Below are 24,796 nucleotides of genomic sequence, written 5' to 3' on the forward strand. Positions count from 1 at the left end.
TCCAATAAAATGGGTCAGACGGAAATGGAGCATGTAACATCCCGAATTAGGGCGTAGTCAGAATAGTAATTTCGAGCCCACAAATCTGACGTTAAAATAATTATTTTATGATCATTATGAGGTCTAGGATATGAAAATAGGAATGTGTTAAAGTTTCATGAAGAAATTCTATTTGTAAGGTGTTCAATTGGAAATTAATGACCAAATTGAATAAATTGCAAAACTTGGATTCTAGAAGCAATTTGTATGAAATTGATTTGGAATATTAATTAGAGGTCCTTAAAGAGTAAGTTTCCCAATTTCTAAGTTTTTGGACAAAAATGAGCATGCATGGAAAATTTTGAAAGATTAGTAAGGAAGGACATTTTGGTCATTTGGTTAATTAATGAAATATAAAGGGAAAATCAAGCAAAAATTCACTCATTTTCTTCTCTATGCTGTCGAATTTGAAGGAGTCTCCATAGCTAGGGTTTTCCAACATTTTAAGCTCAATAGTAAGTGTTCCCTAGCCTCGTTTTTAATGTTCTTTGTATTTTTAAAACCCTCGTAACATGCTCTATCCATTTCTACACATATGTCAAGCTAGGGTTCATGTTAGAAATTTGACCCATGCATGATATGGTTGTTCTTTGATGATTTATGGAGGGTTATGAAAGTTAGATGTTAGATAAACATCTTTTGCTTGGTGATTTTTCATGAAAACACCAAAAAGGGACCTAAATGAAAAAGGTATAAAATGTGGGGTAGAAATGTGAAATAGAGGAAAATGTGGGATAGTATGAGCTTATAATACATTCGGCTAGGCTTGGGTAGCCAAGGAATTACATGCATTTCATTATACGAGACTTAGGACTAAATTGTAAATATTGTGAAAGGTTGGGGGCAAAATAGTCATTTTTCTCGAGGTGAGTTTTAGGCCTAAAAAGAATAATGTGATGTATTAATAACTTATTTTTATTGATATAGACCCCGAGGAACCAATTCCAGAGGTCTATCGTGGAAAAGGAAAGGTTTTGGAATAACCGAAATACGAAACCAAAGCAATTACCAGGTAAGTTCGTGTAACTCGAAGTAAACTTTAAATATACTTGAAAATGCATATTCTTAAACATATGTTAATTTAGATATTGATTGCATGACAATCCATGAAATGTGGTAGTGTAAAATGAAAAAGATGACAATTGTCCCGGTTGAATGAAAAAGGGAGATTCGATGGGTAAATTCTTGTTTACATGACATGAGATCCTGCATGTGTTGCAGAAAGGGATTTAACTCGAATGGGTAATCTGATGATCTCAGTATAGTAAGGATCCAGCCTGGACAGGTGTTCCTTAAGCGATCGAACCTCCTGATGAATATATGTGCATTGTGGATTAAGCCTGGATGGGTAACATGATTAAGGACTGAAATTAACCTGGACTGGCATTTCAAATCCGAATGTTTTGGAGTAATTGTTGTTGTAAGGGATTTAGCCTGGAATGGTAATCTCGACAATACTCATTGAATTTATATTATAAGGGATTTAACCTGGATTGGTAATCCCGCCGTAAGAGTGAGGTTCACAGGAGTGTATATTTAAAATGGTCACTAGCATGACTTGACGGTAAATGGGATACCCATCGAGATTTCTGAGAAATTCAACAGGACGTAATAAGACACGAGAATGGAAATGTTTGAATTAATGAGCTCACCAAGATTAATGCTATATTGCTTGAGAGGGAACTAACTTGATGATTGAGTGTATGTGATAGGGAATTTATACTATGCATGTTTGGCATGAATATCATTTATGGTTGTATGCAAAATAACCGGTAAGTTTACTTTCCTGTTATCCGAACTTACTAAGCATGTTAATGCTTATCCCCTTTCCTTTCCCTATTTTATAGAGCTTGTGAACTCGTGAAGATTGGAATACGATTGGAGTATTGTCAACACTATCAGTTTACCTTGCTTTGGTATATAGATACTTTTACTTTGTTACAATGGTATGTATAAGTTTTTGGTTATTTTGTTATATGTGTCATTAGTTAGCCAATGTAAGGGCTTGAATGATATACCTATTCATTTTGTATATGGCCATAAGACATGGCTCATTTTGATGTAGGTTGTAACCTACTAATTGTGCATGTTGGTGTTTAAATATTCATTAGATGGTTAAATATGGTATATCATGAATGGACATGTGCAATGTGGCCAAATCACTTGGGGATGGCTAGGTCATAATTGGCAATGACTTATAAGATGAGCCAAGTCTAAATTTGTTTGATGATATGGTAATCCCTAATACGAAAAGGATAATTTAGCATGTACTAAACCGATGAGATGAGGTTAACATGCAATGAGTCATGTCAAGGTTGTTTTAAGAGTATAATTAGGCCATGTTAAATACCATTGAAGTCTCTAAGTGTGTATGGATGATAGAGGGTGACTAAAGGCTTAGCAAATAGCCTTAAAAAGGTCCACACGGGTAGACACACGGTCAGCCCCATAGGCGTGTTGCCCGATCGTGTGTCCCCTGCACTTAAAATTTTAGGTCAGTTTGCATGGTAGTAAACACACGGGTAAAGACTGTGTGGAGGAAACAGCCTAGCACATGAGCATGTGCCTTGGCCGTGTGCCTCAAAATGAATGATGATGTCATAAACAGAATGTCCCAGTTTTTGGACACGGGTGATGGCACGGACGTGTCTAGGCTGTGTAAGGGACATGGGCCAAGGATACAGGCGTGTGTTCAGCCGTGTGGAAACCCCTGTAGGTTTGAAATGGAAAATAAATTCAATTAATTCCACACGGGTAAGGGACACGGGCATGTCCCAAGCACATGGGCCTGTGCATTGCCTCTACACGGGCATGTGAGGCTTAAACCCAAAAATTTTCCTAAGATTTTCTTAAGCCCTCGGTTTAGTCTCGGACCATTCTTAATGCATGTTTTGGGTCTCATAGGCCCATAATAAGGACACTATGAATGTGTTTGATTAGTTTTAATTTGGAACGAAATTTTATAGCCTGTGATTTTTTGGAAATGTCATATTTGTGTACGGTAATGCCCCGTACCTTGCCCCGATCTCGAGTACGAGTAAGGGGTGTTATAGAGCAAGAGTTGGAAGATAACCCAATTGAGAGTAAGGACAGTAAGAAGAGGCTCAGATCAGATTTTTTGGATCTTAATGTTTCTGACGGTTAGGATTCGTTAGGATATATGAAAGAGCAATTAAATGCTCACGCTTATATTTTATCAGCAGTTGCTATGAGGCATGCTAATCGAGAGCCTTGAAATTATTAATTTAGAATGTTAGCGGATTGGGGAGTATGCAGGTTATAAAAAGGCTTTAGCAGACGTTGAAGACCTATAATCCCTATATTGCCTTTTTTATAGAGACTAAGATAGATGGTATGCATATGGATAGGTTAGACAGAGATGTGGCTTTGTAAATGGGATTGACGTTCCAACTGAATGTACGAGGGGAGAACTCAGTTGGCCTGGAATGGTAATGATCTAGTGTAGTTAAGAAGTTTTCTGAATAATCACATTGATGTGAACATTCAAGTGGAGGAAGGGGATGATTAATGGAGGCTAACAGGTTTTTACGGATTTCCGGAGGTACACCATAGGGAGAAAGATTGGAATTTATTGAGTCGATTAGGAGAAGATCAAGGAATGCCTTAGGTTATCTGTGGAGATTGTTGGGAAATGTGTCCATATTGTAGTAAACATGTAACTGTTTTCTATTTATTTGAATGATGAATAAATAAAGAAAGTTAATTTTACATTTCACCATTATGTCTTTTTGTAGTTTTTGTTTTTCATATTATGCATGCAAGCGAAATTGTGACAAGAAAATATTAGTTCATTGACTATCTAAGTTCAAACTAAAATAAGTGGCATTTTAAAAATGTTTACATTGTGAGAAAAACAACTTACTTTAATAAATAATCTAAATGAGTCTATAATCCCATAAAAGAATCAAAATGAGCATTTAATTCAAATACTAAGAAGGATTATTGTAGTCTACAATACCAATTGGGGAGATGACTGGTCTTGGCTATCGGAGTAATTGACTCTACAGGTAGAGACATAGATGTATTCATTGGCAGAATGATACATTGGACTAGACCCGAGATGAATTAATTCACTTATGATGTTCTTGGTGTGATTTACCTAAATCCTGAGTTAGTCACTGACCATGCGTATGCAACTTATGCACTTTGATATAAGTGGAGGCTTATGCTCTAAAGATGGTTGAGCCCATAACTAGTATGTTGGGTGCATGACTTGTATATGGCATGGCTTTACTAGCAACAGTGGATTTCATAGCTTAATTAAAGAGTTAATGATATCCTCTCATTGGCATTCTATGGATTGATAAATATGGAACGTGGCCACGGGTTGCTAGTTCTCGAACGAGCAATTTATCACAGTCATCTATTGATAGTGATCATATTAATCATTAAGAAGACAAAACAGTGACAATGTGATAAAATAGGATTGTATTGAGTGAACGGTTTTAACTCAAAGGAATCAAAGATATCATATGAGGATAACACACACATGACGAGGAGGTCATTGGACAAAACAATTGGATGAATTGTTTTCATAAAGAGTATACAATAAAAAGCTTTCAATCACAATTCTTCTTGTGGACTGACTCCATGATTAAGTAATTGCAAATTATCAAAACGATGCTTCTGGGTATAATTGTAATTACTAGAGCCTAATTGTATATGTCTGATTGGTCCCTTCAGTAGCTAAACAAAAGCTCAATCGAACTACATTTGAATCAGAAGAAAATTCTACGACTTTGGAAATAATTTAATTGAGTCGACTTATTTGATGCAGAATTAAATTAGGTGGTCGTGAGAATTTCTCAAGTAGAGAATTTGATTAAAGAATTCTCTTGAAAATTTAATTTGGAAAATCTAAATGATTTTTGGAAAATTTTATTTTGATCAAGTAAAATTAAATTAATCAAATTAATTGAAATTAATATGATATTTTATGAAATTAATTTTCAAGTCAAACAATTGGCCTAATGAGTAATTGAACTTGAAAATTGGACCTGAGATTGTAAATTGGGCCCAAGAGCCCAAAATCAAGACTAAGACCCAAAAATTGGTCGAACCAGACCCAATATGTGAAACCAAACCGATAGTCCAATCGGTAGCTAGACCAAACCAGTCGGGTCGTCACTGACCCAGACCAAACTGATAGTAGCCTAACCGGCTACTATTAATAAGTGAAAATGCTATCGCAAAACGAGAGTAAAAATGCAATGAAAATTACGAGAATGATGATATGACTATTAATAAGTAAATGAATAGATAAACAACTAAGGGCAAAGATACTACGACAAAAGATAAGGGTTATGCGATATTGAGTGCGAAAGTAGGGATTACTAAGAATCTACTTTTCCTGTCAACAATGCCTCAGCAAAATCATACTTAACCTACTACTCAGAAGACTTCTAAAGTGGCCTACTTGTTTATAGACCAGAACCCTTAAGTTACCTTGCTTGCGTCTATAAACTTTTAACATGGTACCCTACATTGTTTTCTTCTGTATGAACGCTGCTCTATGTCTAGAGTCTACTACAGGTATCTGTCGAGTACTTGCTCATATCATCCATGGTCTAACTAATCTAACCTTTTCAAAATTTAGATTAATTTAAGGGTATGCTGCACAGTCGAGTATGTCTAGAGATTGCTCACATACATTTTAAAGAATAAAATAATTGAATGAAATAGTAAAATAATTCAGATTTATACTGCAGCCATTAAAGGCAGTTAAAGTTTCATCAAAGTAATCCCAACCTTACGAGATTTAGCTCATAGGTTGGCAATTAAAATTAAAAACAAAATACCATCCAACACTATTTTCATTATTCAATTTACAGAAGAACAAAGTAAGAAATACAGAAGACTTTGGGAAGACAACTTTCACGTGTCCAATTCACACTCCAGCAGCACAATGTCCTGCAATAGCTAAGAAGGACTACTTTCGTCTCTACTCAGTCACTACCTTCTTATTTCACCTAAGGATTTTCACCCTTGTTCGCCGTTTAGGGTTTCCTCATATGGCTTTTTATAGCTTTTTTCTAGGTTAAATCCAACAACCCATGTTTATCACCTCCTCTTTTTAAATTCTTTTTTCAACAACCTAAGATTATCTTCTCCTTTTTTTAAATTCTTTTTTCTAGGATAAAAACCAACAACCCAATATTATCTTTTCCTTTTTTAAAAATTTTCTTTTCTAGGATAAAAACCAACATCCAAGGATTATATTCTCCTCTTTTTTAAGCAGAATTTTCTGACAAGTAGAGTTGGGCTAAAACTATTTTGCATTGACTATTGACCCAGTCTTCTTAGAACTGTCATGGCATTCTTGTTGGCAAATTGTCTAACCTTTTCCATGAAAGATCTTCATTCTTTTATTTCTTTTTCTGCATCCTGCACCTACCAAACCACCAAACACAACCCTTCTACATGCAATTAAAAGTAACAAATAATAATATTTAAGCATTGTCCTACTTCTTATGCAATGTTCTAAAAATTCTAAAATAATATTCTAAAATGCAACTAAGTTCACTTAAGTACAGACAATTGACCCAGTCTAAAGGCATGTATCATAACTCTTTTCAAGAGTTATCACACCCCTAAAATTGAGTTATTGCTTGTCCTGAAGTAAGATATACTGAATGTATGAATGTAAGAATTGCCATAGCAACATAATCACATTTGCATTGTGAGACCCTTAAGAGAGCATTTTGTACTTCAGTTATTAGCAATCTTTTATGTTTAAAATTTGATCAAGTTTCATAAGCTTATTTAGCAAAGGCAGTGCAGAAAATATTGCCCTAACAAAAAGAAAAACTCTAAGTATTCATGCAATTTTCACTATAGCAAGTACCTTCTAATTTACTTATTTCATCTTTTAACTAACTCAGTTTTCCTTCTTCTTTTTTTTTGGCCTTATACATACTCAAATACATACATATCTATTTATTATGTCTATTTATTTATGTATTTTTACTAGGGGATTCAGCTCGTCACATGATTCTTTAACTCGACAATTACAATCGAGCATACACTAAATTGTTTAATACTCAAACATGTCACAATTTGAATACTCACTCATGAAGCTAAAGCTTTTGGCTAAAAAGATGGATGGAGCAAACAACTACCTCCTTAGCTACTTCGGCTGTTACTATATTGGAGTGCCCCTAATTTTCTTTATTACACACTCGTACTCAAACTCACCTTTCTAGTCAACAACATGATTGAGCAAACAAAGTGCTGCTAACTCACTCGACAGTTCTAAGCATTGGGGTATTTGATTACTTTTTTTGAAAACAAAATTTTAAGAATTTTCTTAGACATTGCCACTTTATTCATTATTGAGTATTGTCATGTTACCAAATATAACTTCAATAGTCTCTAAGTTTATCAAAAGAAACTTACTATGGATAAATTGTAATCAGAATTAGGACATCTTAATTTTAGGGATCAATTTACAAGCAAGCTATCCTAAGCTAAAATAACCTAATCCACTGTTACAACTTTTTAAGTTTATCGAAGAATTAAGCTCCTCATCGAACATCATAGACAAAAACACACTCATCACAGTCTAGACAATTCTTGGCAGTCATGTGTGCCACGAAAAAATAAATGACAAATAAATAAAAAAAACTAAAACAACATGCTCAACTAAATATCTAATGTAGTCTAGATACAAAATACACCCCTAAACCTAAGGGATGTATTGTCCTCAATGCATGTACATATATGTGACAGGAAACAAAAAGATAGATATGCATAGAAAATGTCATGGAAAAATAAATAAAATGCATGAGATAGGGAAAGAAAACTTCCCTGGCTTGGACCAGAATGTAGGTACTTCATTTGGCACTGCGAGTGGATTTACAGGCACTGTGTTTGTCAGTCTCCGTGAATCTAGAAAAAAATTGTTCATTAATCAAAAAGTAAAAGTAGAAATGAAAAAAAAATGAAATAATTAAATATAACCAATAATAATGACAAAACTAAAGTAAAACAATTAAAGAAAAGAAAAGAAAAACAAAACTGCTGTCTCAAGCATCACGAAGGTCAATGGATTGCTTGTCTCGTTCCACATGAGCACCCCAGTAGTGCTTCAAACGTTGTCTATTAACTTTTAATGTGACCCCCATTTTTATGTGTGACAGCCCAAAATTGACCCTAGTCGGGAAGTGGTTTCGGGACCATTAAACCGAGTCACCGAAATGTTTGAATGTGATATTTATTGTCTAGAATATGTAATCATGAATGTGTGAAAATTTCAAGCTTCGATTTAGTCGATTGCATGTGAATTTAGTCAATAGGACTTATATGAGAAAATTTTAAAATGTGATAGGTCAATGCATGAGGACCTATTAGTGCATGTGGAAGAAAAAGGGGACTTGCATGTCAAATTCCCCCTCCCTAATATGTAGTGGCCGGCCATGCTATGGGTGGAAACATGTTGGGAACATGTTGGCCTAGTGAGGTATGTAGGATAAAATATAATAAGAAGTATGGGGAATAAAGAAATGGAAAAAGGAAAGGATGTGTGTAATTGTTTCTTCCCCTCCCCATTGCCGTGAAAGTAAGAAGGAAAAACAAAAAAAAAAAAAAGTGTCCATCTTTCTTCATTTCCCCTTGGCCGAATGTTCTAAGGAAGAAAGAAAAACAAGTTGTGTTCTTTGGTTCTTCTTGGCCGAATTGAAAGGAAGAAGAAGGGAGTGAAGCAATCGGTCATCTTAGGTCACTATTAAGGTAAGGAAGTTTGTACTAGCTTTTGAAATTTTAGTTGATATTGAGTGAGTTATCAAGTGATTTTTGTAAACCATGTTGAAATTTCGATTTTGGGGGTGAGTATGGTTTTCGGCTATAAAAGATTAATAAGGGTGATGATTGTGTTTCATGCTAAACTTAGATGAATAATGGTAGTTGCTCACATCTTGATATCTATGAGTTCCTTTCTTGGTTCTACCATAGACCCCCAAAGTATATGTTTATTGGGTGTTGTTGGAGGTTTATGATAGAAGCTAATGAGTGAGAGTTTGATAGGTACCATGAGGTTAAACTTCATGAGATTGTAAGCTTGTAAGTTGGATGATGAAATTCATGCTTTGTGAAGGTAAAAGGAGTAGAAGGAGCATTCGGCCATGAAGAAAAAAAAAGAGCAAAGGGGGAAATTTATGATGAATTAAGTGTTAAATGGAATGAAAATGATATTATATGGGGGTATGTATATTCGGCCATATAAGTGAATATATAGATGATGTTAAATTTGATTATGTATAATGGGCATTAAGATGTGGAACATAAGAAATGTAGTATATGTGGATCTACATGATGTTATAGTTGACATTGTGCATATACACATGCATTCGGCCATCTAATTGAGTATGAAGGTGGTGTTAAATCTAATTGTGATGCCCATTTCGAAGTATATATATACATATATATATACATAAGTATGCCATTCGTGATGTTACCTTTAATTATGTGTGTAATCGACTAAATGGGTAATTAGTGTGGATGGTTGCCGAATATACAAACATACATATGCATGTGTAATTGAATTATGAATGTTTAACAAGATGGTTAAACTAGTGAATTATTGATTAAGCTCAAGGAGCTAAAGGAGGAGAATCAAGCAAAGGCAAAGAAAAGATCACTGAGTAGCCGAGTTGGAACCGTCTTACCCAACACGAGGTAAGTCATTAAGCATGTAGTTGGTATTATTTCAAATGGTCATAATGTTTATGTATTGATGCTGAATGGAATGAATAAATATACATATATATATGCATGTATGTATGTGATGATGAAATTGTTGAATGAAAAGAAAAGAGGTAAGATGTACTGAGTTGTTGATCTCGGCACTAAACGTGCGGGTATAACCATTTATGACCATGAGATTGGCGCTAAGTGCGCGGGATTAAATTGTACAGCACTAAGTGTGCGATTTGACTATGTTGTACTAAGTGTGCGAAATGAATATGATGCACTAAGTGTGCGAATTGACCATGCGGCACTAAGTGTGCGAGTTTGACTATGTAGCACTAAGTGTGCGATTTGATTACGTAGCACTAAGTGTGCGAGTTGATTATATAGCACTGAGTGTGCGGACTCAATATACATTCGTGAATCATTATGGACACTATGTGTGCGACACTATTGAGTCGATCGCGGACAGCGGATCGGGTAAGTGTCTTGAGTACATGGCTAATAGGTGCTATGCTTATACTTGGTGTTGAGCTCGGTAAGTTTGAACCTATGTGACAAATATACTTGAAGTCACGTACATAAAATTTATCGTAGGATGGGTGAAAGGCCGTTTAGTCGTTTGATTGTAACGAAAATAAATTGATTTATGAAAATGCTTCAATGTCCTATTGATGAGTATATGGAATGTGAATGCATGAATTGATATGAAATTGAATCGATAGGTTGGAGGAACTATGGTATGGTTCGGTGTGGATGGAGTAAATTGTCTCGTTCCATTTTGTTTCCTCTTGTGATAATGTTATTGATGGATGGTAGTGCATTGCTTATGACTTACTGAGTTATAAACTCACTCGGTGTTTCCTTGTCACCCATTATAGGTTGCTTGGACTCATCTATTTTTGCGGGGTCAGGCCGTCATCGAAGTCATCACACCGGATAGCAAGTTTTGGTACTTTCTTCTTAGTTGGCTTAGAAGAACATTTTGGCATGTATAAGCTATTACGTTGTGTTTGAACTTTGGCATGTAAACTTTAAGCCATGCGAAAATGGCACGAATGTTCGATTGAGTTGGATCAAGGGTAGGCATGAAATGGACCTAGTTACTTTCGTAACAGATGCTGGCAGCAGCAGTGTCATGAGATTGAAAAATCACTAAAAATAGTAGGAGTGGAATTAATTGATGAATAAATTATGTAATCGAAGCTCGATGAGTCTGTTTTCATGAGGAAGTAACGAAAAGATCATATGGGCAGTATATTAAGAGATAATCAGATTTTTGTGGGACAGGGCCAGAACGGTTTCTGGATTCCCTGCTCCGAATTTGGAAATTCATTATAAATTAACCAGAGATAATTAGGGGTCGTACCATATATGTACAGATTCCTCTCTGAGTCTAGTTTTCATAGAAACAAACGGCATCAGTATTGAAGCCCCGTGCAGGGAGATATCCAAGTCGTAATGGGCAAAGGTCAGTGTAGTCGACCCCTGCAACATGGGAGACTTTGACTAATAAACTGTACTAATTGGCCTGACCAAAAATTCTAGAAAAAAATACATAGATGGGCACGTGAGTCTAGTTTCTGGGAAAAATTACGAAACTGATTTTTGAGTTACGAAACTCAAGATATGATTTTTAAAACGACTAGTACACAGATTGGGCAGTGTCTGGAAAATAAATTTTATAAGGGGTTAAAGTCAGTTAACACCTCGTGTTCGACTCCGGTGTCGGTTTCGGGTTCGGGGTGTTACATTATGTATTTGACATCAACAACTCCATGAGGATATATGTGAGCCACCAAACAATGTTCATTAAAATTGAAAGGCCTATTTTTCTTTGGCAAAGTACATAAGGTCTCCGCTCAAATGAATCTTCATCATTATCAGAATTGCTGTGCCAAAATATGATGAACTCTTCCTCCATTGTTGTTTCTATCAGGTCAATGGCACGGCATTCTTCATTCTCATCAGCATATTTCATCTTCTTAAATACATTGAACGTGACCTACTAATCATTCATCCTCATGGTCAGTTCACCATTCTGTACATCGATTAAAGTCCTACCTATAGTAAGAAAAGGTCTTCCAAGGATAATCGATACATCTTTGTCAACTTCACATTCTAAAATAATGAAATCGACTAGAAAATAAAGTTATAGACTCTTATCAGCACGTCTTCAATTTGACCTTCTAGATGTGTGTAAGACCGATCAACTAGTTGCAGCGTGACTATTGTGGGTTTTGCCTTCCCAATTCTTAGCTTCCTGAAAATAGAAAGAGGTATTAGATTTATACTTGCTCCTAAATCGCATAAGGCCTTACCAACATAATGATTTCCAATTAAACATGGTATAGTGAAACTCCCTAGGTCCTTTAACTTTGGAGGCAATTTTTCATCAACATTGATGTGCACCCTTTAGTAAGAGCAACAATTTCAAATTCTCCCAATATGCACTTCTTTGACAATATATCTTTACAAAGCGTCTGTAGTAACTGGCAAGTCCCAAAAAGCTCCGAACTTCAGTAATATTTCTCGGAGGCTTCCAGTTAAGTATGGCCGAAATTTTGTTCGGATCAACTCGAATACCCGATGCAAATACCACATGACCCAAGAAGCTAACCTCTCTTAACCAGAACTCACACTTACTAAACTTAGCATATAACTGCTTATCCCGTAAAATTTGCAACACTAATCCCAGGTGTTCAGCATGAACGGTTTCATTTCTCGAATAGACCAAAATATCATCGATAAACACAACTACAAACCGATCCAAATACGGTCTGAAGATCCGATTCATCAAATCCATAAATACCGCGGGGGCATTAGTGCGCCCAAACGGCATCACTAAGAATTCGTAGTGACCGTATCTCGTTCGGAAAGCAGTTTTGGGTATATCCGAATCTCGAATTCGCAACTGATAATATCCCGATCTCAAATCTATCTTTGAAAACACCGAGGCTACCTTTTGTTGATCAAACAAATCATCAATACGCGGTAACGGATATTTATTCTTTATTGTCACTTTATTCAGCTGACGATAGTCGATGCACAACCTCATGGTTCCGTCCTTCTTTTTCACAAACAATACTGGTGCACCCCAAGGTGAGAAACTTGGTCGAGCGAAACCTCTATCCGTCAACTCTTGCAACTGAGCTTTCAACTCTTTTAACTCGGTTGGTGCCATACGATACGGAGCTATCGAAATCGGTGTAGTCCCAGGTACAAGCTCAATACCAAACTCTACCTCCCGAACAGGTGGTAAACCCGGTAATTCTTCGGGAAAAACATCCGGGTATTCACAAACCACTGGCACAGATTCAGGCTTCTTTTCTTACTCTTTTTCATCAAGTACATACGCAAGGTATGCTTCACAGCCCTTTCTTACATATTTCTGAGCCAACATTGATGATATTACCGCTGGCAACCTATTCAAGTCAGTAGACTCAACTCGGATTATCTCGTTATTTACACACCTTAAATCGATGGTTTTTCTTTTGCAATTTACAATTGCATCATGTACAGTCAACCAATCCATACCGAGGATAACATCAAATTCGTCAAACGGTAAAAGTATCAAATCGGCCGGAAAACAGGAACCTCGGATTATTAGGGGACATTTCTTGCACACTTTGTCGACAAGCACGTAATGACCCAAAGGATTTGACACCCGAATTACAAACTCAATAGACTCAACAGGTAGAGTCTTACTGGATGCTAAGGTTTCACATATATAAGAATGAGTAGAACCAGGGTCAATCGAAGCAATCACATTAGTACCAAAGAGAGTAAAAGTACCGGTAATAACATCTGGCGAGGAAGCATCCTCGCGTGCGCGTATAGCGTAAGCTCTAGTAGGAGCACGAGCCTCAGATCTGGTTGTAGCATCTCTAGATCCTCTCTGACCGGCACTAGCATTTCCCGCATTTCAAGATGGTCTACCCCGAGCAGTAGTAGCACCATGTTTCCTACTCTGATTTATGTTCTGTTCAGACAATCTCGGGCAATCTTTAATAAAGTGGTCAGCTGATCCGCACTTGTAACAGGAGCGGTCATGGAATCTACAACTCCCCAAATGCCATTTACCACAATACTAACACTCCGTTCTGTCTCGACGATCATTCCCAACACTGGCGACCGAAGTGACTCGTGCACTCACAGAGGGTCGATCGCGATCTCGTCTAGAGAAACCCGAAGTGTCTCTAGACCGGCCTAAGTCATCTCTAAATTTCTTCGATGACTGTTGGAAGGGCTTCCCCGAAGACCTCTTACGAAACTCCTTTGCTCCCACCTCAGCTTTTCTTTTCTCCATACTGAGCTCCTCGGCTTTGCAAGCTCGCTCGACAAGTACCACAAATTCTCGGATTTCCAAAATGCCAACATACAGCTTTATATCATCATTTAGCCCATCCTCGAAACGTTTACACATCACGGCTTCTGAAGAAATACATTCTCGAGCGTACCGGCTAAGCCTTACAAACTTTCGTTCATAGTCGGTAACCGACATGGAACCTTGTTTAAGTTCAAGAAATTCCTTCCGTTTTTGATCCATGAATCTCTGACTGATATACTTTTTCCGAAACTCGGTTTGGAAAAACTCCCAAGTTACTTGCTCTCTGGGCACAACAGAAGTCAACGTATTCCACCAATAGTAGGCAGAATCACGTAGCAAGGAGATAGTACACTTTAGGCACTCATCGGGTGTGCAAGATAGCTCATCGAGTACCCGAATAGTGTTGTCCAACCAAAATTCAGCTTGCTCGGCATCATCGCTGTCCGTAGCTTTAAATTCAGTAGCCCCGTGTTTTCGAATTCTATCAACTGGGGGCTTATTTGACCTTATTTGGTCAGTTGCCGGAGGTATCGTAGGTGCGGGGGTGGTATTAGTCGGGAAGGGAGGTTGTGGAACAGCCGTATTAGTTCGAATGTATTGGTTGAACCAATCATTCATCACGCTATAAAAAGCTTGTCTAGCATCATCGTTCGGATTACTAGCAATAGGTTGAGAGTCCACCGGCGCTGTCCCTTGCGCGGGAGCAGGCGCTACACTCTCAAGATCATCAGCTACCGCTCGGTTGGGATCGGGATCCATTACTATAAATAAACACATTTTCAATTGTCAGAAATCACCACACTATCAAATAATCACATAATGGCATGTATAGCTAGACCCAAACGTATTACGGTAGTCCTAGAATCAACTAAACCGTAGCTGTGATACCAATAAAATTGTAACACCCCGCACCCGAGACCGTTGCCGGAGTCGAACACGAAGTGCTAATAGACATAATTCATTTATTTTCACAGTCCATTTTAAAAATTTCCAGACAAGTTGGGTAACTGCGTCACTGTCACCTTAAAAATCATATATCGAGTTCCGAAGCTCGAAAACTGATTCCGTAAATTTTCCCTGAAACTAGACTCATATATCCATCGACAAATTTTTTTCTAGAATTTTTTATTGGGCCAATTAGTACAGTTTATTAGTTAAAGTCTCCCCTGTTTCAGGGTTCGACTGCTCTGACCTTCATGCATTACGACTTATATATATTCCTGTACAGGGCTTCATTACTTATGCTGTTTGTTTCTAAAGAAACTATACTCGAAAAGGAATCTGTACATATAGAGCATGACTTCTAATTATCTCTGGTTAATTTATAGTGAATTTCCAAAGTCGGAACAGGGGATCCAGAAATCGCTCTGGCCCTGTTCCACGAAAACTTAAATATCTCTTAAAATACGACTCATATGATCGTTTCGTTTCTTCCATATGAAAGTAGATTCATCAAGGTTAGACTACATAATTTATTCACTATTTAATTCCATTCCTACTATTTTTAGTTATTTTTCAAATCCACACCACTACTGCTGTCAGCATCTATTTTTAAGGTAAACTTTACCTATTTCAGGGTTTTCCATGAATCAACTAGAATTTGTCATACAAAGCACCAAAATGATCATGATTAACCATTCCAATGGCTAATCGTTACCAAATATTTCCATACCTCTCAATGAACAACATACAAAACGATTATAATGCTATGCTCAAAGTGTATATAAGCCATTTTCGCATGGCTATCCAAATTTATACAAAACCAAAGGGTACATGACCAACAACAAAAAGGGTAGTCCTATACATGCCATTTTCAGAGTTCAACCAAAAGTGTACCAAAAGGGCTTTGATAGTGTGGACGACTTCGACTTCGACAATCCTGAGTCCGATAACTGACGAACCAAAATCTATAAAACAGAGAATCAAAGAAACGGAATAAGCATTTAATGCTTAGTAAGTTTTGAGCAATGAAATTAGGCACAATGGAAGTATAGCATTCATATGACTAAACGGATAATTTCATATACACACATTCTCAAAATCATACCTACTTCACATTACCAACCCTTATACTCATACATAAGAAATCAACTTAACCAAAAGCCGGAAGCTCATTAATCGACTGAGCGAATACCATTTAAAAGGAATCAATTAATCCAATGCATATACGAAACATACCTCATCGTTGGGATTTTTCGAGCATATTAATTGAAATTATTACAGCAAGATCGCTCATTCCCAAACCAAGTACCTTCAGGATTTAACTGGATATAGCTACTCGCTCAAATGCCTTCGGGACTTAGCCCGGATATAGTAGCTCGCACCAATGCCTTCGGGACTTAGCCCGGATATAGTAACTCGCACAAATGCCTTCGGGACTTAGCCCAGATATAGTAACTCGCACAAATGCCTTCGGGACTTAGCCCGGAATTAGTCACTAGCACAAATGCCTTCGTTATCATCCAAATATTCATGCACATGTCAGTAAATCATGACACATCTTTATTTCATTTTCATAACTGGAATTCGAACACAAATCAATTATTAAGCATTCCCATTTTCGGCTCAATAGCCACATACAAACAGCATGATTTGGTTTGCTTTGTGACATGATCTCTATGCACATACGGCTACCCATCATACGTATAGACTAATTAACTCAACATATAATTCAAGTAGAATCATTATATCACCGTATATTTGTTATGATTATACGTCATGACTTAATCAAATCGTAAACTAAGTTTCATTACTCGAAAACTTACCTCGGATGTTGTCGAACGATTTCGACGGCTATTCGATCACCTTTTCCTTCCCTTTATCGGATTTAGTTCCCCTTTGCTCTTGAGCTTAATTTAACAAATAAATTGATTTAATCATTTGAACATCAAAAAGAGAAACTCAAGGTACTTAACCCATATATACATTAGACATTAGAGTCACATATATATGAAATCATGAATCAACTCAACATATTAGCCCACACTCTCTTTTAGCTGATTATCTAAGCCAAGATAAAAGCATCAATATGCTTGCCTCTAACCGAATACATGCAACATCAATCTACCTCATGTGGCCGAATATGCATGTCTATGTTGAGGCCGATTCTATACTTAATACATTCTACAAATATGGTTACTTGTATTGACTAAATACCTTTTTGTTTCAAGTTCAAGACTCGGCTAATACCCATATGTACACTAGCAATCAAATACTAACATTTGTACTTCACCTTAATAGCTAGCTTAGCAAACCTTAATTTAACATATAATTGTTCATAACACAATTAAAGCATCCTCTCCATTCCATCAATTCAAAACACATACATTAACCTAATATCAATTAACTAAGCACTTTAACAATTTTTTCTTTAACTACACACATTCGGCAATGACAAAGACAATTTAACAAACCTTAAATTCAACTTATAACAACATATACTCAATATTCAAAGCATTTAACATCACTTCATCATGCTTTTACATCATGGCCGAATGCTCCTTTTAACCCATTTACCCTCACAAAGCATGAATTTCATCATCCAACTTGCAAGCTTACAATCCCATGAATTTTAACCTCATAATATCTATCCAACTCTCACTCATTAGCTTCTATCATCAATCTCCAACAACACTAAATAAAAATATACTTCGTGGGTCTAAGGTAGAACCAAGAAAGGAACTCATAAATATCAAGATGTAAGCAACTACCATTGTTCATCTAGATTTAGCATGAAACAACAACCATCACCCTTATTAATCTCCATAGCCGAAAACCTTACTCATTCCACACTCAAAATTTCAACATGGGTTACAAAAATAACTTGACATCTCACTCCATATCAACTAAAATTTCAAGAACTAGTATAAACTTTCTTACCTTAATATTGACCTAGGATAACCGAATGCTTCACTCCTGTCTTCCTCTTTTCATTTCGGCCAAGAAGAACCGATTTCTTCTTTTCTTTCTTCCTCAAGTCACGGCAATGGGGGGGAACATGGATGAGACAACTTTGTTTTCATCATCCCTCCCTTTTCATTACTTTATTACTAACCTTTTATTTTATTCTTTCTCCCATAAAACACTAACACCAAATGTTTATAATAGGCTTTAACTTATAGCATGGCCGGCCACCATCTTGTTCTTTGGTTAATTTGACATGCAAGTACAATTATTTTGCAACATGCATAAATAGGCCACTTTACATTTGCCTAGCACATTTCTAAATTTTCCCACATAAGTCCTATTTAATAAAATCCACTTACAATTAACAAAATTCCAATATGAAATTTTTATACATGCATACATACATATAATAAGCATCAACTATGATGGTTAAATATATTTTTTTTATGACTCGGTTTAGTGGTCCTGAAACCACTTTCCGACTAGGGTCACTTTAGGGCTGCCACAACTTGCCACTAATAGTTATTCAGTGACATCTCCTCTATAAATTCATAGGCATCTTTCGGTGTTTTATTGTTGATGGTTCCCCCAACAGCTGCGTCAATCATTTGTCTTGTCGAGGGATTCACACCATTGTAGAATGTTTGAACTTGCAGCGAAAGCGGTAACCCATGGTGAGGGCACCTTCTCAGTAAGTCCTTGTATCTCTCCCATGCATCGTAATGTGTTTCTAAATCCATCTGCACAAAAGAAGAGATATCATTACGTAATTTAGCCATTTTAGCTGGCGGAAAATATTTTAGTAAAAATTTCTCAGTCATTTGTTCCCAAGTAGTGATAGACACTCGTGGTAACGAGTTCAACCTTTGTTTAGCTTTGTTTCTCAGTGAAAAGGGAAATAATCGAAGATGAATGGCATCATCAGAAATGCCATTGATTTTGAATGTATCGCAAAATTCAAGAAAATTCGCCAAGTGCGTGTTGGGATCCTCATCCTGTAAACCATCAAACTGAACAAACTGCCGTATCATCTGAATGGTGTTAAGTTTTAGTTCGAAATTATTCGCAGCAATAACAGGTCTAACTATGCTAGACTCAGTTCCTGTTAAAGAAGGTTTAGCATAGTCATACATAGTACGTGGAGCAGGATGTTGATTAGCTGTAATTGCAGGAGGCAGTTGATCACCTGGGTTTTTGGCCATCTCTTCGGTTGGGGTTTGAGTATCGTCTTCTCACTCATTCTTCGTGTAGCGTAAACTACGCCTTATTTCTCTTTGATTTCTACGAACTGTGCGATCGATTTCTTCATCAAAAAGTAATTGTCCTGATAGGTTTCTTCTAGTCATAAACTATAAAAACCTGCCAAGAGAGAGAAAAAGTAAATTAATAAATAATAAAATAAAATAAAATTGCAAGAAAAATAAATGGCTAAAGTAATAAAAATTTAGTGTTCCTAATATTTCAGTTCCCCGGCAACAGCGCCAAAAACTTGATCGCGTGATTCGTAACAAGTAATAAATATTTATAATGAAAATCAAACCTAGACTAACTATTATCACGACGAAAAGGCAAGCGCACCTATCGAACAATAGTATAGTAACAGGAGGACCGGGATATTGTACCCAAGGGAACCAAAAGTACTAGTAATAACTATCTTTTTATTATCTAGCCTAAAAATAAAAGGGGTTTGTTTTAATTAACTAATTATTTAAACTAAGAACGCACAGAGAAAAGAATTGGGGAATTGCTCTTGGGAAAATTGATTGACCTGAGACAATACCTAAGGAAAAATCCACATAGACTTTACTTGTTATTTTGGCTCCGAATTGGACGATTTATTCATTCAACTTGTTCCGTAGAGAACCCTAAGTTATGTTATTATCCCTATTCAAGACTAATAACGTCTAATCCCTAGATTGAATAACCGAGACTTTTCTCTAATTAACACTCTAGGGTTACATTAACTCGATCTATGGATCCCCTTATTAGGTTTCACCCTAATCTGGCAAAATCTTGTCACCCTATTTCTAGGCGCGCAATCAACTTCGTTTAATTATGGCAAATGTACTCTTAGACAGGGTCTATTCCTCCTCTAAATAAGAGCGTGTCTTGAATCAGTATCCTGGGATATCAAAACAAGAATTAAGAACACATAATTAAGAACAACTTAAATATTTATCATACAATTCAGAAAATAATAACAAGATTCGTCTTAGGTTTCATTCCCCTCAGGTATTTAGGGGATTTAGTTCATAACTAAATAAGAAAACATCTCAGAAGAATAAAGAATACAAAACATAAAGAAAACCCAAAACTCCTGAAGGGGAATTCAGGAGAGATCTTCAGTCTTGATGATGAATCCGGCTTTTGAGATGGATCAATCAGCTTCCTTGGGGTAATTTATTACCCCTTTTCTTCATCTCCCTTTTTCTCCTCCTGTAGTGTGTATTTATAGGCTTTGGAATGCCTAGAAACCCTTCAAAGTGGCCTTGTCCGAATTGGACTTAACTTGGGCTCAGCAGGGACAAGCCCGTGTGATACGGTCGTGTGACGTGATTGTCAGGCCGTGTTCGATCTGTTAAATTGCACACGGCCGTGTGGATCAATGGCCAGGCCATGTGAATCGTGAAAGCCTTGTTCAACTCCCTCGAAAGACACGGGCGTGTGAGCTAGCCGTGTGGCAAGGCTTAAGCCATGTCATCTTCTCGATTTGGTTTGTTTTGTCCCTTTTTGGCTTGTTTTTGTCTCCTTTTGACTCTTGGTGCTCTCCTGAGTACAAAACATGAATTTAAAGCATTAGGAGCATCGAATTCACCAATTCTAACGAGAAATCATCTTTAAAATGCATTAAACATGGAGTAAAAATATGTATAATTTACGGTTTATCATTCTAGACATAGAGGAGGATAGTAACGTGCCTTTAATTCTAGAGAAGCCCTTTTTATCAACTGGTACAACGATAACTGATGTTGGTACAGGTAAACTCACACTTCTTGTGGGTGATGAAACAATCACTCTTTAAGCTCGTAATTCGAGTAACACCTTAAAAATCGAGGGTGATTGCATAAATCATACTGCTAGTACTGATCATGTGGTGAAACCTTCTGTGTAGAAAGCAGGTTCGAAAAGCGCACGTGAGCCGTGTTCAAGCAACAACAAAGGACCTATCTATGAAGAACGAAGGCTACGAGTTGAGGAGCTAGATGAATGGCGGACGCATAAACGAAAACCATGCCTTGACGAGCTCAATATTCCACCAAATCAACTTAAGGTTGGAGATAAAGTACAACTGGATGCAACAGATCCTCGTATTGCCACTTCTGAATCTAATGGAGAAATTCCTCTCACGGGACTCAATATTTTTCCATACGGTACAGTCGAGGTAATTCATCCTAAATTTGGCACTTTCAAGGTAAATAATACTCGCCTAAAACCTTATTTTGATAACATTAATAGCAAGGATGAGGAGTGTAAACTCCTCGAACCACCATGACTATGCAAGATTGAAGTAAGTCGAGCTTAGACTATAAATAAGCGCTTCTTGGGAGGCAGCCCGAGCACTAACAGTATTGATTTCTTTAAAATTTTAGTTTTTAACATCTAATCACTAACTCAGTCCTTGAAACACAGGTTTTCTAATCCACACGGCCAAGCACACGGGCATGCCTTAGGCCGTGCTCACATCATGGGCGGAGACGTGGTTGTGCGATACGGTCGTGTGAAAATAGGGAAAAGTTTTTCCCAACATGAGATGAGATAAGTTACCACGGTCATGCGACGTGGCCGTGAGCGAGCTTGTCAAAACAACACGAGCGTGAGACACGCCCGTGTCTCAAAATCATGGTTGAAACTGAGAAGCCCACCACCTGTGCTCAAGACTGATAAAACAACACGGGCGTGCAACTATATACACGGACGTAGGAGAAGTGAACGAAGTAGCACACGGCTGTGTCACCACGCCCAAAGGACACGAGCGTGGGACGAATTTCAGACACGTCTAAATTTAAAAATCACGAGAAATACGGGTTGAAATAAAGGCACACGAGCATGCCTCACGGTCGTGTGCCTCAAAATCTATATAAACCCCTCACTATTCATCATCCCCTTCCCCAAAATCCCTAACCCTAGCCACTGCAACTCTTGCCCACGCCCTCCTTACCACGCCCGTCTTGCGTTTGTCTACTCTTTTCTCTCTATTCTCTTCAAATCTTTTACTTATTTCATGATTTTCAATTGTTTTGTTTGACTATTTTGGGTAAATACTTATGTTATAATGATAGTAATACTTATGTTCTTTGTTAGAAATTTGTCATTTAAGTCAATGCATTATGCTACATTCATCCATTTTTCTTGTTTACATGGATTTCATGCTTACCCACACCATATTTCGTATTATCAAACCCACGCGCATTCATTCACTAGATATTCCATTTAGCACTATTCCTTTGTTCCTTTTGTTAATAATGCTTTCCATTAGGATTTAGTTACTTTTCATCTTACCTATTACCTGTGATGCCCATGAAGTATTCTTCTTTAATGTTAACATACTTGCATACCTCTCCATGCCATTCTTGGGGAGTATTGTTTTAACTTTGACTTTTTATTGCAGGTATGCCATGTCAACCTCATGTAACAAAAAGACCGTCATCCCCTCTTTGAAGAAGAGGAAGGGAGCAAGGTCATCCTCTAGTCCTGCAGCTGAGATTCGCCACCCTTTCTTTCAGTTCCCCTTAGGACCCCAGAAAGAACTCTTTCAGATACTTCAGGCCTGGCCCTTAGGTATGGGCCGTTGCATTGACTGGGCCGTACTTGAACAAGTCCAACTGGCTGTCGCGGTTCGAGCTCTTTTGACGACTGACCCGTGGGAGCTCTTCTTTGGGATCATCGAGCCGATGTACCTCGCGCTCACCCTGGAACTCTATTCAACCTTTCACTTCCAAACCGTTATGACTGAGTTTGATGATCCCAGAATGATCCAGTTCCGCCTCAGTGGTTTGGTTCACTAGTTGAGTGTATCCGAGTTTGGAATTGCACTAGGGCTGCATACGAAGGAGTTCATGGACGACAATGAGCTCGACACCCTTCATTGCCATATCCACTATTCTCCTTCGAAGTGTTGGAGAGCTTTAGTCCCTGACTCGGCCACATATGACCCCAACTACTCTAAGGCATCGGCTCTCGCCTCATCCTTGAGATACCTACAGGCTATCCTTGCTCACACCCTAACAGGACGGCTGGAGAGCACCGGCGTCGTCAATACTCACGACGCCTACTTTTTATGGAGTATGGCGGACGACCATGTCTTCGACCTTGCCTATTTCATTGCCCTCGCCATCTGCCATTAGACGGAGCGGCATAGGAGAGGAGTCATCTCCATTGGCCCCTATGTGACTAGACTGGCACGGTACTTCGGGCTCCTCAACACAGCAGCACAATCATCCTCCCTAACCCTCATCGGCCAGATGTCCTTACAGGGCATCTCGAGTATGCTACATATGAGGATGATCGAGAAACGACATGAAACCTACCCTCCTCAATATCGCCTCGTCCAGTTTTTCAAGGAGGAAGACCCAGAGGACATTACTGATGATGTCCCTCCACGTCATGAGGACCTACCGTCTCAGCCACCACCCATCCATCTTCCAATTCATGCGGCAGCTTCATACTCTGACATCTCTGAGTGCCTTACTCGATTTGAGCAGCAGTGTTTTCAGTATTTTTATCACATTAATGCTACTCTTCATCATATTTGTCAGCACCTTCACATCTCATCGCCACCACCACCTCACAAACCATCCGGCGATGACGATGTTTAAGAACTTTTTTTATTATCATTTTTATTTTTACTTTTATCTTTATTTATCTTCTTTAAATACTTTTTATTTTATTTTCCTTTAATATTATTTCATTTTTAGGTTTTATAATTAAACAATTTATATTTTTAACTATTCCTTTACGAGTAATTATGCCTCTTTATATTTCCTAAAGAGTTCTTGATGTTATCACAGTTATAAAGAGCTCCAAAGCTCATCATTACCTAGGAACTCGAACCTCCACTGGCAAAGGTTCTCCACGACTACCATGTCCTGCTCGACCACGACCATAGCTACTACCAGATATAATATTCTTTTGGCGCATGACTTATAGCTTAATGAGCCTTTACCACCGCCGGAGTATCCTCCTCCACTCTTATCAGGGCCTTGGACGATTGTTCTCCATAAATCCAATTCAAGGAATCCATTCATCATTTAGGAAGTTTCACTTCTCTCCCTATCTTATGATCTTATATCTATACCGTCATAAATCTAACTTTGTACATTAAGGGCAATGTACATCTTAAGTGTGGGGGGTCTTTTATATCATTATCAGAAAAATCCCTGACTTTTGTCTTATTCTCATTTGATCTTCTCATATCATTATTAGAATGAATTTTAATTGATTTATGATTTTCTATCAATATGTCTTGAATTAAAACATAGGCATTTACGCATTGACTATTCAAACTTTAAGGAATTAAAGAATCAAGCATGATAAAGTTGATTTTTGAGAATTAAAAATTTTTAGGTTGTTTCCCCAAATTTAGGTATTATCTTGAGTTAAAATTCACAGTTTTAAACATCAAAAACCCATAATTTTTGTGAGATCTTGAACCTGTAGAGCATCTATTATTTCTTTCATGCTCACTTTTATTGTTGCTTTGAGTGTGTCAATATTGAATTGTCATTCTAGAACTTGCTTGATTATGCATGTCAAGACCACACCATTTGATTTGATATGTCGAGATGATAAAGGCACTTAGGTTTAACCCACTCACTC

At 37.4% G+C, this 24,796-nt stretch overlaps 1 non-coding gene across 1 annotated transcript; it reads left to right on the forward strand.

Moving 5' to 3' along the window:
• Positions 1 to 18,646: 18,646 nt before the first annotated feature.
• Positions 18,647 to 18,753, forward strand: LOC121229794 (small nucleolar RNA R71). The gene has a single exon (XR_005927750.1). It is a non-coding gene; the product is annotated as a small nucleolar RNA R71 (small nucleolar RNA).
• The last annotated feature ends 6,043 nt before the right edge of the window (positions 18,754 to 24,796 follow it).

This window comes from Gossypium hirsutum, chromosome A05 (assembly GCF_007990345.1).
Source record: "Gossypium hirsutum isolate 1008001.06 chromosome A05, Gossypium_hirsutum_v2.1, whole genome shotgun sequence".
Taxonomy (NCBI): domain Eukaryota; kingdom Viridiplantae; phylum Streptophyta; class Magnoliopsida; order Malvales; family Malvaceae; genus Gossypium; species Gossypium hirsutum.